The following is a 6045-nucleotide window of genomic DNA, read 5'->3' on the forward strand; positions in this document are numbered from 1 at the left end:
ACTTTAGCAATTACATTCTTTCATGGAATCCAATGTTGGACAATTGTATATCGAAATCTGCTAATCGCCCAGCTGGGATGGCTCAGTGTTTGAGCATCAACCTATGAACCAGGAGATCACACAGTTTGATTCCTGGTGGGGCACATACCCGGCTTGCGGGCTTGATCCCCAGTGGGGGGTGTGAAGGAGGCTGCCGATCAATGATTCTCTCTCATCATAGATGTTTCTCTTTCTCCCTTCCCCTTCCTCTCTTTGAAATCAATAAAACATTTAAAAAAATCTGCTAATCAATATAACAGGCCCTGAGATTCCCATGTAAGTTCAAAGAAAAAACAGACGGAGCACATAGTAGGTGCTTAAAATGTTTAAATAAATGTAATTTAGAGAAATATTGGCCATTTACATTAATTTGGGCAAGTTATATTCACAATTTCCTGAGTAATTAAATGATGTAGAAATCTTCTTAACTGATGCTATAGTTGGTATGTCATGAAAATCTATGCTCAGGCTTGCAGATAATAAATCGTTTAGGTTTTTAAAAATGGGTGTGCAATGCCCTCCTGTGGTGACAATTCCAGGCAATTATTATCTGCATAAACCTTTTATGCAAATATTGATGTCAGCAATGTAAAAGCAGTATAACTTTAGGGGGCAAAAATTCATACAAATATTTCCAGATGTTAATGCAAATTATAAGGTTTAGTTTTTTTTTGTTGTTGTTGTTAATACTCACCTGAGGATATTTTTCCATTGATTTTTAGAGAGTGTGGGGAGACAGAAATATCTGTGTGAGAGAGACACATCGATTGGTTGCCTCCTGCACACCCCCAACCAGGGTCAGTGATTGAGCCTGCAACCAAGGTAAATTGAACCTGGGATCCTTCAGTCCACAGTTCAACACTTTATCCACTGAGGCAGTCCGGCTAGGGCTATGGTTTAGTTTTTAACCAGAGGCATATTTACACTCAGACCCACATTCATTTTAGAATCTGGCCACATCCACATTCCATACAAGTTTTAATCTAAATACATATAAAATATGCGTAGTCAGTGAAAAAATACTCTTTAGAGTGTGAATAAAAAATCATTTCAATTGGAGAATCATTTAAAAAGATAACATATATCTGAAATATTTTATTTTAGTATGAAATATAAAATTGGATATTTTACCAGCCTTTTGATTTGAGGCCAAGACTTTTATTAACATTATTTCTTTAAGTGGTCTACTGATTTTTTTCTATTTATTTTAGAATTCTAGATTTGATGACTTCTATTTTTTATTTTTCATGCTTTTTTTTTCTGCCCATGCACAATTCAAAACTTATTTTTTCCAATGACCTTTTCTGAAGTAATTTCAAAGCATCCAACTTAGTTTTCTTTTACCTAAACACTTTCTTTTAACAAATTATTATTTTGTATATTATTTAATTTAATTACATAACTGAATACAAGTACAATTAACATAAGTAAGTTTAGGATCAATTACCTTCAAAAAGTAGATAACTTATCCAGTGGCAGCTAGAGAGTAGAAGCATACCAGCACCTATGTACTTGGTTCTGAGACTTCCTCTTGTTCTGGGCCTGTGTACGTTATTAAGCAGGAATGGAGAGCATTTTGTGAGACTGTTAAGTGAGATCAGTTTAAAGAGCCTCTATCATACTCAATTTTTGTTGCAGCTACCAGAACAATCGAAGGAATAGCATTTTAGTGTGACTAATTCACATTATCTGTTAACATTAACCAAGTTCATCAGGTATGTGTCTTTCTTGGACTTACAAGTACTGATAAAAACTGGCCTAGCAATAGAGGGCATTTTGTGTTTGTGAGATGATTCAGTTCAAATTATTTCATATGCAACTGAAAATATTTAAATGCCTATTTTATCACAAGAGGGCACTCATGCCCCATTCTTTAAAGTGAACGCTGTTTCAGGCATTGATTTGAGAGGAATTACCACTGAAATAAAATTTAGACCTACAACTTGAATTTCAAGTTCAGTAAATTGGCAGAACTGGGGATTAGTGATTTTATTTATGCAAATACAGAGATTTTTGCTACATAAGTATTATAAAAGGATTTTCACACATATATATAAAAATATGCAAAACCTGCTATGCTGAACAATATTTAATATTTTGATGAGTCATTCCAAGGTTTTCATTATTTTAAAAATGTAATGATCATTTTATTGATTGAATTGCTACAATGAGATTTCAATCACCTGTCACACAATCAACATTATTAGGCATCTACTCTATTGTTTCTCTGGACAACAGATTCACTGCATTTTAAAGAATGTATCAGGTATCACATCAATTTATTTAAATTGTGACTTTAATAATTGTAGTTTGTATTAGTTATCTATTGCTGACTAACAAATTACCCCCAAACTTAGTTGCTTAAAATAACAATAATTTAGTATCTTATAGTTTCTGAGGCTCAGAAATCTGGGATCAGTTTAGCAGCAGTGCCTCTTGCTCAGGGTCTCTCACAAGGTGGCAGTCAAGCTCTTGGCCAAGGCTGCAGTCATCTGAAGGCTCAATGGAGACTGAAGAATTTGCTTCCAAGCTCACTCACAGGGGCCTCTCCACAGGGCAGTCTTACACCATGACAGTTGGCTTCCCCCTGGCCAAGTGGTCTAAGTGGGAAAAAGAGTGAGTGCCTAAGATGGAGGCCACAGTCTTTTTAATAACCCAATCTCTGAAGTGACATCCTATTGCTGCTGCTATATTTAGTTAGAAATGATTAAATAAATCCACACACACTCCTGGGGTGGGGATTACACAAGGGTGTGAATACTAAGAGATTGGAGTCATGGGGTACCAGCATGGAGGCTGCTGCTATATAGCTGGATAAAGATGGGACCATATAAAGACAGAAATATCCACAGGTAGCTAGGACCAAGGATTATTACTTTGTCAGTATATGGATTTGAACACGACAGAGTTGTAATACTAAAAATTTTAACCAGAATAATATTAAAACAAATATTTGAATTTGAACTCAGCTGTTTATTTCCTTATTAATCAAATATCGTGTCTAGCATAAGTAAATACACACATACATAGAAAGAATGAGTTTAAAATTGGAAAAAAAGCATAATCTAAAATGTTAGATTTGGGGTTGACAATATGGAAGGAACTAGGTGATGCTGAACAGCTTTTTGAGTCCATGTTCTTTAGGTAGAGCCAACCATGGGCTATAGTATGATATAGACCACGCAAAGGTCAGATGATCAATCTGAGGAGTTTCCTGTGCTCCGGAAGGAAATCCATGTGTCAAGAATCTCCTGGGGAGTCTTGAGCTCTAGCTGGTAGTGAAACCTACTCGCTCTGGTTCTTCAGTACCAGCGGCTGCCATCGATGCCGTTTGGTTCCTCTGGGCACATCTGCGCCACTCACCTGTCACACACTCTACTGTCATAAGCCACCGTCATGGTGAAGTTAGCAAAGGCTGGTAAAAATCAAGGTGGCTCCAAGAAAATGGCTCCTTCTCCAAAGGAGGTAGAAGAAGATAATGAAGATAAGGAAATGCCAGATGAAGAAAATGAAAGCAGTGGAGAAGAAAAAAGGCAAAAAGGCTACCACAACTCCAGGAAAGAAGGTGATGATTTCCCCAACAAAAAAGATTGCAGTTGCCACACCAGGCAAGAAAACAGTTGTTACCCCTGGCAAAAAGGCAACAGTTACACCAGCCAAAGCATTAGCCATACCTGGCAAGAAGGGAGGCACACCAGGCAAAGCATTGGTAGCAATCTGTGGTAAGAAGAAAGCAGTCATCCCAGTCAAGGGAGCAAAGCATGGCAAGAATGCCAAGAAGGAAGATAGTGATGAGGAAGATGATGATGACAATGAAGAGGAGGAGGAGGAGGAGGATGAAGATGAGCATGAATTTGAGCCAGCTGCCACTCTTACCTTGGATGATGAGGATTATGACAAAAATGAGGATTATGATGAAGATGAGGAAGAAGATGATGAAGGTGAGGATGATGATGAATATGACTCTGAAGAAGAACCTATGGAGATTGCACCAGCCAAAGGCAAGAAAGCTCCTGTAAAAGCTGTTCCCATGAAGGCTCAAAGCACAGATGAGGATGAAGATGAAGAAGATGATAATGAAGAGGAGGATGAAGATGAGAAAGATGATGAGGAGGAGGATTAAGAGGAGGAGGAGAAAGAGCCTATCAAAGAAGCACCTGGGAAATGAAATAAGGAAATGGCCAAACAGAAAGCTGCTCCTGAGGCCAAGAAACAGGAAGTAGAAGCCACAGAACCAACTACAGCTTTCAATCTCTGTTGGAAACCTGAACTTCAGTAAATTTGCTCCTGAATTAAAAATGGGTATCAGTGACGTTTTGTTAAAAATGATCTTGTTGTTGTGGATGTCAGAATTGGTGTGTCTTAGGAAGTTTGACTATGTGGATTTTGAATCTGCTGAACACCTGGAAAAAGCCTTAGGACTCACTGGTTTAAAAGTCTTTGGCAATGAAATGAAACTAGAAAACCAAAGGGAAAAGACAGTAAAAAGATCAAGATGCAAGAACACTTTTGGCTAAAAATCTGCCTTATGAAGTTACCCAGGACTAATTAAAAGAAGTGTTTGAAGATGCAATAGAGATCAGATTAGTCAACAAGGATGGAAAGAGTAAAGGGATGGCTTATATTGAATTTAAGACAGAAGCCAATGCAGAAAAAACCTTGGAAGAAAAGCAAAGAACAGAAATAGATGGGCGATTCATTTTCCTGTGCTATACTGGAGAGAAGGGTCAAAGTCAAGACCACAGAGGTGGAAAGAATAGCACTTGAAGTGGTGAATCAAAACCTCTGGTTTTAAGCAACCTTTCCTACAGTGCAAAAGAAAAAATTCTTCAGGAAGTATTTGAGGAGGCAATTTTTATCAGAGTCCCCAGAACCAAAATGACAAAACTAAAGGGTTTTGCATTTATAGAATTTGCTTCATTTGAAGATGCTAAAGAAGCTTTAAATTTCTGTAATAAAAGAGAAATTGAGGGCAGAATAAGCAGGCTGGAATTGCAAGGACCCAGGGGATCGCCTAATGCAAAAAGCCATCCATCCAAAATTCTGTCAAAGGCTTGTCTGAGGACACTACAGAGGAGACATTGAAGGAGTCATTTGATGGCGCTGTCTGGGCAAGGATAGTCACTGACAGGGAGAGGAGCTCTTCCAAAGGGTTTGATTTTGTAGACTTCAACAGTGAGGAAGGTGCCAAAGCCGCCAAGGAGGCCAGGGAAGACGGTGAAATTGGTGAAAACAAAGTTACTTTGGACTGGGCCAAGCCTAAGGGTGAAGGTGGTTTTCGGGGTTGAGGAAGGTGGTGGCAGAGGAGGCCAAGGTGGATTTGGTGGCAGAGGCCAGAGAGGTTTTGGAGGTTGATGAGGCTTCCTAGGAAGCAGAGGTGGAGGAGGAGACCAGAAGCCACAAGGAAAGAAGATGAAGTTTTAATATCTTCTTCTATCCCTGTCTTTCCCTCTTCCATTTGAAAGAAAGGACTCTGGTGTTTTTACTCTGTTACCTGATCAATGACAGAGCTTTCTAAGGACATTCAAAGACAGCATACAGTCCTGAGGTCTACTTGGAAATCCATTTGTATAATATTTCAAAGGAGATACTCTGTTGGTTTTGACTGGATTTTTAAAGAGATGAGTGATAGAGCTAACTCTTATCTGTAAGTTTTGAATTTATATTGTTTTTTCCCAGTGTACAAAACCATTCCCCCTCGCTACAGTTGTGTGTGTGTGTGTGTGTGTGTGTGTGTGTGTGTGTGTGTATTGAGGTACAAAGGAAAGCAGAATGTTTTATCATGATTTTGCTTCGAGCTATGAGACGATTTAAAAATCCTAAACTTGGGGGAAAAAAGATCTCCTGGGTCCTTAAAGAATCTTTAAGGGGCTGATTTCCAAAATATATAAAGAACTTAAACAAATGAACACCAAGAAGACAACCCAATTAAAATATGGGCAAAGGACTTGAATAGACTCATCTCCAAAGGGGACATATAGATGAGATGGCCAGTAGATGTATGAA

General features: G+C 38.4%; 1 pseudogene; it reads left to right on the forward strand.

Moving 5' to 3' along the window:
* The first annotated feature begins 3435 nt into the window (after positions 1–3435).
* Positions 3436–5765, forward strand: LOC102426415 (annotated as a pseudogene).
* The last annotated feature ends 280 nt before the right edge of the window (positions 5766–6045 follow it).

The sequence above is a fragment of the Myotis lucifugus genome, unplaced genomic scaffold, assembly GCF_000147115.1.
Source record: "Myotis lucifugus unplaced genomic scaffold, Myoluc2.0 scaffold_152, whole genome shotgun sequence".
In the NCBI taxonomy this organism is placed as follows: Eukaryota; Metazoa; Chordata; class Mammalia; order Chiroptera; family Vespertilionidae; genus Myotis; species Myotis lucifugus.